We start from the raw sequence: 11,077 nt of genomic DNA, 5'->3' as shown, positions 1-11,077 counted from the left end.
TGTAGCCCAGGACGAAAACCCTCGGGTGATTTAGTGAGATTGGGAAAGTACCCATCTCCCCTTGGTGAATTCATCCAGAATTCATAGGAGAGCTTAGCAGTGTAGTTCATGCCATTTTGGTGGAGGGCTCGTTGGTGAGCACCAGTATTGCAACAATAATGCTGCAACTCCTGGGGCTTCCTACTTTACTTTTATCAGCCCGGTAGTTCATAACAAACTTGGAAGCGGCGGTGTTGTATACACAAGTACTAGTTCTTACTGCAGGCTGTCACTTGGTCAACTGGCGCAAGATCACTTGGAGCTCAAGCCAACTTCTATGAATTCCAAAAGAAGCTTTATATGTGATGAAAGAAAGGAAAGCTTACTCTACAGAGGCTATTCTACTTGCAGAAAGAGAAATAAGACTGAAATGTGAAGTAAACCTAGCAAACCCTAATTTACCGACTAACCCTACTTTTGCAGAAAGAGGGATGAAAAACCATAAAATGCATGCCATTACCTACTTAGGAAGTAAACAACATCTATTCAAGCTATTTCTAGAAGGAAATAAGAAAAAAACATCTTTTTGGATTTTTATGTATTTTATGTGAAATTGTCATGCATGTAATTTATTTGCTTGTGGATGTGGTAGCGATTAGGTGGCGATGGAGGGCGAATTTGGGATTTGCAGAGGTGTAGGAAGGTGTGGAGGGGTCCTAGGAGGCCTCTGGTAACCTTCTGGAGGCTTTCCCTGCAATCGGACTTCAAAAAGTCACCTACAGGAATTTCTATAGGAGGTTGCAGGGGATCTACAGGAGGATGCCGAGGGCTGTTTTAGAGGTTTTAAAGGTGAAAAAATGGTGGGAAAGGGTAGCTGAAGACTAGAGGGATGTGTTAAGGTGTCCAAGGTTCATCAAGAAGGATTAGGAAAGGGAGTGATGGTTGGATTTGTTCAAGGGACGAGAGGAAAGTTTATGAGAAAAACGCAGCAAATTAGGGTAGATTTATGAGGGGTTGTGAATGACCTGTGGAGCATGTAGCAAAAGAGATGGTGATGGCTGATTTATTGACTTTTTATGAGCAGAGATGTACTGCAAAAGAGCTGCAAATCAAACACTGAAACTGAGCAAGAAAAGAAACTAGCTGTACCAAAAAAAACAGAACTGTATCTCATGTTAACCTAAATTTTGATCTAGGAAAATAGAATGTTGAACAATGCTATATGGAAAGGAAAGCATGAATGGAGATTTATTGCAGAAACAGAAATGAGTATGGCAAAATGGATCTGAAGCAAAGCATTAACCTCTAAATCAAACTATAACACTAGAAATTGCATGGAGAAGGCAAAACTGTGTTTTGTGGCAGCAAGCAGATCTTGACCTCAGTTCATGGTCCCAAAGGGAGGAAAGGAGGTCAAGGCTCTGTTGATGGCCTTTTTGTATCTTTTTCCTATCACTACTTAACCTACTTTAGCAAACCGAAATGGAAACAGCTATGTAAATCACCAAAAAGCAACCTATTTTACTAAGGAAGAAATCTATCTAACAACAACTAATTCATGAACTGCAACAAGACATATAAATACAAAACAAGAGGTGCTGGGCAGCTTGGGTTGGGCCCTAACTCAAGAGCTTCAACTCTCTGAAAGAAGTCAGTGCTGGCTCAGAAAAATATTTCATCTCCATTATCAAAATAATAGTCACATTACATAAAACTGTTCACAAAAGTAAGCTCGAAATGAGCTGAGCAACAGCGGCAACAACCTAATGAGGCCCTAAGCCTCTCTATTTATACAACTTGAGCCCCCAACAGCTCTCCTAAAATCAAGGAGGTTTGGCTCCCAAGACTTGAGATAGACAGCAGTTATTCTTCACTTGCTCGGCTGCCCCTTTGATGCATTGATGTGGTTGCTTGTGCTCCGAGCTTTCTGAAGGAGGATTCGAAGTAGGGAGTCATCAATGAGGGGGACACCCTCCTATAAATCCTCTCCCTTGTCTTCCTCGAATATTGGTTGCCAAATGCTCATTAAACCTTTGACTTTGTCTCAAAATTGACCAAAAATCTGCATAAAGCACACATTAGACTTCATGGCATAATGACTAACCCAACTCACTCTATTAGCATAAATATAATAAAAAACATGCAATAAACTAATGAGAATGGTGGATTAAGCTAAGTTAGGAGGCAAAATGAGCCCATATAATTACCCATTTCTAGGGCTCATCATCACCCCCCTACTGAATGTGTTGCTCATCCTCTAAGCAACTAGTCCATTTCTTCATATTTGATGGCCTCCCTGACATCCCATGCTTCTAATGTGAGATCCTCTTCTTTATCATGGAATCTTGCCTTTCTGTCCACTTCTTCCCACTGTTATTTTTCTTCTTCCTCTTTTTTGCCCTCTAGCAGTCCTAGCAGCAGTGGGGGACTTAGTTCGAGGCCAATCCAATTGATCTTCAAACTCTGCATAGAGTGCTTGTACAGTGGCACCCTCCTCAGTGCTTCTTTCATCCTGTTTGGGGAGTGATACTCCCTGATCTGTAGGCTGTGTGGCAGTGTGTTCCACCTTCTCATACAAGCATGAATGCAGTCATCTCCAAGCAATCTTTCCATGTCCTCAAAATGTGCAATAGCCTGGGCCTGATCAGTGATGTACTTAGGGGCACTTTGAGGATCATTTGCAAGTAGTTGGTGTGTGCTAATGAGGGCCATAGGGTCTGATGGCTCTGCTCTAATCATTAGGGGCTCATTTTGTTCTTTTGCCATCATCTTCTTGATTTTTGTTGCCCTTTTCTCCTCATGACTCATCCATGATGCCATGGCCATCAGCTGCAAGTCCCCTAACCTAGCATTGGGGTCCCATAGGTTCATATCAGTGAGGGCCATGTTATGTAAATAAAACTCTACCAACTTTGCCTTGTCTTCTGCTGAACTGTGGTCACATAGGTCCATGAACTGTCTATAATCCTGAAAAGGCATGGTGCCTCTCTATGCCAGAGTCTTGATCTAGAACTGTAGCCACTGGTCTTTGAGGTATACTCCATATGATTTGGCTAGTTGTCTACACTGTAGTGCCTCCATAGACCAGTTGGCCATGCATGCTAATTGGGTTTCCCTTTCTTGCAGCTGTTTTCTTAACATTTCATTTTCTGCTTCCAAGTGAGATCTTCTGATTGCTTCTGTATGTCTTACAGTGCTTAACTCCTTACCCATCTCTCTCAGCTTGTTTTCCATGTGGCCAATATCTTCCACCCCTTTGGACTTGGCGATCTGCGTCCATCTATGGCTCCTTATCCTTTCTTTTTCCAGTTTAAAGAAAAGTGTGACTGCAAATTTCTGTGGAATAATTTTCCCCCCTTCAAGAAGGTTGTAATAAGAGCCTAAACTAGGTTGGGGGTCAGGTTCTTGTGTCTCTGCTGTTTCATCCTTCCCCTTGGTCTGCTCTTCTGCCCTTTTCTCAAGTTTCTCAGTCTCCTGTAGCTTTGTTAGGGTCTCCTGTAGAGTAGTCTGTGCCTCCTGTAGGACTGTTTTTGAGTCCTGTAGTTTTATTCTTTCCTTCCAAGTGGAAGATCTAGGACTTCCTCTTTCATAAGTAATGGGGGTTTTGGATGGAGATTCTTCCCTTTTGACAGTAGGGGAATCTTCAATTATGATAGGCTCTTTTGAGGATGGTTGTGGCTTCCCTATTTTTATTCTTGTGCTTTTTCGAGCCCTGAAATACATTGATGGTTGCCTTTTCCTCTTTTGTTTGGGTTTAACTGGGGTGCTGAGGGCAGCAAGAACAGCTGCTGCTTCCCTTTCTAGTGTCTCAGGAGACACTTCTGTCTTCTTTGCCCCTTTTTCCTCTTCTTTTGTCTTTTCTGCCTTTGCTAGCTTTGTTTCCTCTAGCTTTGTTTTGGTTTCCTTCTCATCTTGTTTAGTTTTTACCTTCTCTGCTTCAGTCTTTTTCTTCTCTAGTTTAGTCTTTTTCTTTTTTGTTTTAGTCTTTTTCTCTTCTGTCACTTGTTATACAAAATTGATTCCACTGCTATAGGAAACAAAGACCCTACCTCGCCCATTAGCTCGAACCTTGGCAAAATGTTTTCGTCTTTCATAGAGATATGCAACCACCTCTACTTTGCTTCTAAAAGTAATCTCGGCCTCTAGATCCATTGTTGCTTCCTCAATAAATTCCGGCCTTAGATGACCTACCTCCCCTGAAGATAATTCAACCTTTTATTTATCTTCGCCTCCAACAATGAATACAAGCCCAAACCCTAGTGGTTTAACTTGGATTGAACAATATTTTGGCCTCCATGAATTTAGGCTTGTCCTCTGCAAAAAAATAATGTCCAACATAAATTTTAGCCCTAAATAAACTCAACCTTTGCAAAAACTCAAACCCTAGCAATAACTTGACCCTTTCACTCAATTCGGGTCTGCGAATTCGTCATCTGCAAGAAGAATTCAAACTCTATCTTAGCCATTCAAATAAACTCGACCCTCTACGAATTTACTCTGTAGAAATCTATAAATACTCCTACAATAAAATCGACCTTGGGTATTAAATTAGCCCTTATTTTTTAAGCAACTCGACCTTCATAAAAGAAATTACTACACATTAAATTCAGCCCTAGTGCATCAATTATTAAAGCGAAATAATTCGACCCTTTTTCAGGGCATGTTCTAACCATGTAAACAGGGTTTCATGCTCCCATAAAATAGAATAAAATCTACCCTCCTCCTTGAGCCCTAGCAACAAAATCCACAAATGATCCATAAGCAATTTTGACCCCCAAAAAATAATTACGACCTCTACAAGAGAAACTCGGCCCCACAAGATAAATATGACCTCTCCAAGAGAGAAATTGATCTCCACATGAACTTAATAGACTTCTACAAGAGAAACTTAGCCTCCACAAATTGATTCGTCCTCTGCAAGAGAGGAATTTGTCACCTCACAAACTGAATCAACTTCTGCAAGAGAAGCTTGGCCTCCACAAACTAAATCAACCTTTTGCAATTCGACCTGGTGAGTTCCACGAATTTCTTCAATTTGGCCTAGGGTTTTCAGCCTCCTTTCTGCCCCACGGTTTCTTCAGTTCGGCCCAGGGTTTTCAGACTCTCTTTTTTTTCTTTTCCCTGTATTAACATAATGTAATATCCCTAACCCGGAATATTCCTTAAACCCCAGCAAGGTCTCAACCAGAAAAGCGTACAAGTGTATAGTCGCTAAGAAAATCACAAAGATATAATAACAGAAGTGCAACAACAATAGTGTATATATGAAGTATAAAACAGATACTCAAGAAATGCAACGAGAAATACTAAGCCATTTAATTATACTGAATAGAAAAATGAGTACCAGAGGTGATCAGGAATATGGCACCTCAACTTGCACAAGGCAAGTGAAGAAGTCCACTCAGAATAGCAAAGTAATGGCTTTTCTCTGAACTGCGTTCCAGCCGCTGGAAAACTACCGTGCTACTGCTGCTGCTGAAATCAAATGAGAGTTTGGGGCTGTTCCCCTCCTCGGAAAAGTTTGAAACTTTGGAATTGGACTCTACTCAAGAAACCCAGAAAAACCCAGAAAGCTTTTCTTAAATGGCTGACCTCTGGAAATCACCCCCTTGGGGATCTACGCAGTTCCTCAATGCTCTACGCTACCACTGAAGAAACCCCTCTAGAACTCTGCCTGAAACTCTGCCAAAAATCCTCCAATATGCAAGGGTTGGTCCCCTACTCAATCACCCAACATAAATCCTCCTGCAAAACCCCAATCCAAAACTCCTACCAGAAAGAACTGCGTCATCCCTCTCAGTGCTGCGCAGTAATCCCAAGATGCTCAATCCTCCTGCCCAAAATGTTGCTGAAACTACTGCAAAAATACTGATGGAAATACCTTGCCCGAGCAGGCACTTGAAGTCCCCCGGGGCTAAGGGTGAGATCTCCGAACGGAGACACTCGATGCACTAAACAGTGCTGCAGACTAGCTAAATAGCCAGCGTGCTCTAAGTCGAAATGAATAGCTCACAATGCACATAATCGAATGATCAAAATGAGGGAGCTTCTCTCTCCTTTATAGCCTTTGCCTCTCTCAATCCCAAGGCACACCTCCTCTAATGTAATTCCTATTTTGCCATGTGTTTCTTCCCTTCTACGCAGCGCCTCCAAGTGTCTGCGTGGGCTCCATCTCTGCGTCCCCCTTTGGCCCCCTTGGCTCCCATTTAAGTCACAACGTTGTGCTACTAGGAAGTGACTTTTATTCTAAAAGTGAGTTATGTCCCTTTTTCTCACTTTTTTTATTTATAACTAACTATAGAAAGCAAAAATTGAACAAAATCGAATATTCCAATTAGCCATGGCTAATTAGGAATATTACAGTCTCCCCCGGCAAAATGTTGCTTGTCCTCAAGCAACTGAAGTGATGGATGCTGCAAGATTTTCTCACTCTCCCAAGTGGCATCCTCATCTGGCAAATTCTTCCACCTCACCAAGAATTTCCGGACCGTCCTGCTCCGCAGCTGCCTCTCCCTAGTATCAATAATAGCCTCTAGTTACAACACCAAATGCCCCTCATCATCCATGGGTGGTAGCTCATCTGTCACTGTCACCTGCTGCCCAATGCCTTCTTCAGGCATGATACATGAAAAACGTTATGAATCTTGCTGCCTTGGGGCAGCTCCAACTCATATGCAACCTGTCCAATCCTGCATATCACCCTGTATGGCCCATAAAAGCGGGGCTTGAGCTTCTCAGCCCCCTTCTGCTTCAGTGATGACTGTCAGTATGGCTGTAATCATAGGTAGACCATGTCCCCTACCTCAAACTGTCTCTCCACCCGACCCCTGTTAGCATACAGCTTCTATTGGTTCTGCACTGTAGCCATGTTATCCTTGAGAGCTCGGAGGATATCCTGACTCTCTTGGATCCAAATCTTGGCTCTAGGAGCCTTGCTATCACTAAACATCACGTCAGCAAAAGATAAAGGATGATACCCATATAGGCATAAAATGGTGACATACCAATGGACATGTGATGTGTAGTGTTGTAGCAGTACTCCCCCAGATGTAGCCACTTCAGCCACGCTGCTACCCACTGACATAGTTACGCAAGTAGCCCTCCAGCCACTTGTTAACTATCTCTGTCTGCCCATCCGTCTGTGGGTGATAATTGGTACTTGGTGTCAACTCCGTCCCCACCAACTGGAAAATCTCCTGCCAAAACCCGCCCATGAAACGACTGTCCTTGTCACTGACGATGGTATTAGGAAGACCATGTGGCCTGGAGATCTCTCTGAAGAATAGCTCGGCCACCGGTGCTGCTATATAGTGTGTGGATATGACAAAAAAATGTGCATACTTTGTCAGTCGATCAACGACGACAAAGATACAATCCTTGCCCTATACCATGGGCAACCCTGTGATGAAATCCATCGAAATACTCTCCCATTTCCCCTCCGGAATGGGAAGAGGCTGCAATAATCCCGCGGGATGGCTCATCTCTCCCTTGTTCCTTTGGCAAACATCGCACTCCTGGATATGTTGGAGTACGTCCTCCTTGAGGCCTTCCATGAGAACCTCTCTCTAATGGCCCTGTAGGTTTTGGTAAACCCTTGATGGCCTACCAAAGGTGAATCATGTGATGCCTGTAGTATTTTCTTCTTGAGTTGAGACCCCTCAGTCAAGAAGATCCGATCCCTTTGATAGATGATCTCATCGACCACCTTGTACCTGTCATCTGCCACCTGCCCATCCAAAACCTCACATGCAAACCTGTCCTTGGAGTACTCTACTAAGAGTCGAGCCCTCCAGTCTGTATCCAAGCTCATAAGAGACAACGTGGCTGGTCTTTGTGAAAGGGCATCTGCTACCACGTTGTTCTTACCCTTGACATACTCAATGTCAAAGTCATATGCTTGGATCTTACTGATCCACTTCTGTTGCCTCTCCTATAGCTGCTTCTGCTCCAAAAAGAACCTGAGGCTGTTGTGATCAGTCCTCACCCTGAACCTGTTACCTACCAAATACTATCGGTACTTGGCCAATGCATGCATGATGGCCAGCGTCTCCTTGTCGTATATAGAATACAACCTCTCGTGCGGAAGGAGTTTCCGGCTCTCAAAGGCTATAGGGTGTCCTCCCTGCATCAATATTGTGTCGATCCCCTCTCCCGACGCATCACACTCCAAAACAAATGGTTGCGTAAAATCTGGCAGTGCAAGCACTAGGCAGCTGCTCATAACCTCCTTGAGCCTATCAAAGGCTCGTTGCACTGTATCTGTCCAACTGAATGCCCCCTTCCTCGTCAAATCTGTCAGGGGTGCAGCAAGCTGTGAGAAACTCTTGACGAACTTTCGGTAGTAGGTGCAAATGCCAATGAATCCTCGAAGTTCTATCACGTTCCTCGGCTCTGGCCATTCCCTGATGGCCCTGATCTTCTCCTCGTGGACTCTCACTCCGTCCACTCCTATGATGTGTCCCAAGTACAACATCTCTGTCAACCCAAACTCACACTTGGAGAGTTTGGCATAGAACTGCTGCTCCTGCAAGATACGCAACACTGTCTCTATATGCTAGAGATGTTCCTCCCAAGTCCTGCTGTAAATGAGGATATCATCAAAGAATACCAACACAAACTTCCTCAAGTGACTACGGAAGATGTGATTCATGCAGGACTGAAATGTAGCGGGGGCGTTGGTTAGCCCAAAGGGCATCACCAAGAACTCAAAGTGCCCATAGTGACACTTGAAGGCGGTCTTGGGAATGTCTTGCTCCCTCACGCGAATCTGATGGTACCCAGATCTCAAATCAATCTTTGAGAAGAACTGTGCTCCTCTCAACTCATCCATCAACTCGTCGATCTTGGGTATGGGGTACCTGTTCTTCAGTGTCTTCTTGTTCAGGGCCTTGTAATCAATGCACATCCTCAATGTGCCGTCCTTCTTCACCAACACCACGGAAGAAGCAAAAGGACTCGTGCTCGACCGATTGTGCCCAAGAGCCAGCAACTCCTGAATGGCCCGCTCAATCTCATCCCGATAGGCCTTCGAATGCCTATAGGGGGTAATAATCACTACCTGAATACCCTGCTCAAGCTCAATGGTGTTCTCAAACCCCCAGTCCAGTGGTTGTCCTGGCAGAATCTCCCCAAACACTATGGCATACCGGTCAAGGATGCACTGTATCTCCGGATGTACCGTCCGCCCTGTAGTCCCTGCCTCTGATGCACGCAACTCTACTGCCCACTCTACGTCTCCCTTCTGGAAGACTGCCTCCATCCGATGAGCCGAAACAGTTTGAGGCGGATATGTGTGTTGTGCCCGTATCTTCTCATGCCTCCCTGTCTTCTCATCATCCCACTCCATCTCTAGGGTCTTCCAATTTGTCGTAACCTTCCCTAGAGTGATGAGCCACTGAACACCCAGTATCATGTTGGTGTCCGGAATATCGACCACGAAAAAGTGGTCGGTCAATGTGTAGGTGCCCATCGTCACTGATAGCTCTGGAACATAACGAGCACACATCATGGTCTGATCTCCTAGGACCAAAACTGAAAACCCATCGAAGCTCTGTCTGTATACCTCTCTGCTCAACCATTTGTGCATCGATGAAGTTGTGGGTTGCCCCACTGTTAACCAAAACTGATACCCGCTAGCCACATACTGTCCCCCGTACGTGTAGCGTCAGATACTTGGGAACTCCTTGCAATGTTGCAAGGGCCCCTCTGGTAGGTGCAAAAGATGCACCACTTGCTGCTGGCGGTGGAGGTGGCAAAGATCCCTGCATGGCCTGACTATCTCCTGCCTCCACATCATCCTCATCATCCTCTTCCCCACTATTCTTGGAGAAGACCTCAATAAAATGTGCTCTACCAGCAACACATCTATGTCTTGGTGCCCACAGCTCCTGACAGGTGAAGCACAACTGCTTCTTCTTCAGCTCCCTCCTGGCATCATCGTCAATCTGTGCTCATCCTGGATTCCCCTTTGGAGGTGGAATCCTCACATCCTTCCCCTTAGACTAAAAAGTCTGTCTCTGGGGGTAAGGTGTCCGAGTCCTGGGTAAGACATCTTGTAAGTCCCAGGTCCTGCTAATGGCGTCCTCGAGTGTGGCTAGTCTAGTGGATCGGACTAAACCTCGGAGTGGCTCTGCTAACCCTTCAATATACATATAAATCCTCCGTGCCGTAGATAGATCTGGCACCATCACTGAGACCCTCAAGAAATCTGCAATGTAGGTCTCTGGGCTCCCTGTCTGTTTGAGCCTCGTTAGCTCTAGATCTCTCCGATCAAATCGCTCCATCAATCTCCTAGTGAACTCGACATATGTCGTCACTGTGGAGTGTCCGAGTGTAACCATCCCATGAAACCACCAATCCTGAGCCTCACCATCCAAATGCAATGTTGCCACCTTGATGGCCTCTGTCTCCGACATTTGGTTAAGCTGGAAATAAATGTCCAGCTTCTCCACCCAAGACTTCGCCGAACTGTTTGATGAACCATCAAACGTAGGCAAGTGGAATCTACTCGTTGCACGGTGGGTGTCACCATCATGGTAATGTCGGTTCCCTCTGTGATGGTCGCGGGGTCTACTATCCCGCTGGAGCTGAACAAAGTCTCTGAATGAAAGGGCATCCCTGAACTCCTGCGCATAGGCCTGGTATTCTGCAAAATAATCGCCCATATGGCCGGGCTCTGCCTCCTGCTGGGCTCCGACCCCTGTGTCTGATCCTAAGAACGTAGGCATGGTAGAGCGTGTAGGGGCATGCGAGGCTACCTGCTACGCAGTATCACGCTGCTCCAGTAAATGATGGGATGCACCCGATCCCTCACCAATCTGAAAGACCCGTGGGCTCTCACGCTGTCTGGCCTCTACTGCCGTGAATCTCTGCCCCATCACCTCGATCTGCCTCGACAGATCCTGCACTGATTTGAGGAGCATATCCGCAAATCTCTTCCCGTCCTCGTCTGCCATCGGATCCCTCTGCTCTGTGTCCACCACAGGCTCCTCCTGTTCTACGTCCACCACCGGAACACAGTCTCCCTCTCCATAGGTATTCTCCAACCTATGCCTAGTGTCTCTGTATCTCCTACCTCTGTAATAGATGTAGGGTTTTT

The sequence above is a fragment of the Pinus tabuliformis genome, chromosome 6, assembly GCF_031772625.1.
Source record: "Pinus tabuliformis cultivar Carrire ecotype Pingquan chromosome 6, CPIR1, whole genome shotgun sequence".
NCBI classification, from domain to species: domain Eukaryota; kingdom Viridiplantae; phylum Streptophyta; class Pinopsida; order Pinales; family Pinaceae; genus Pinus; species Pinus tabuliformis.
The sequence above is the reverse complement of the archived record's forward strand: the minus strand, read 5'-3'. Positions refer to the sequence as shown.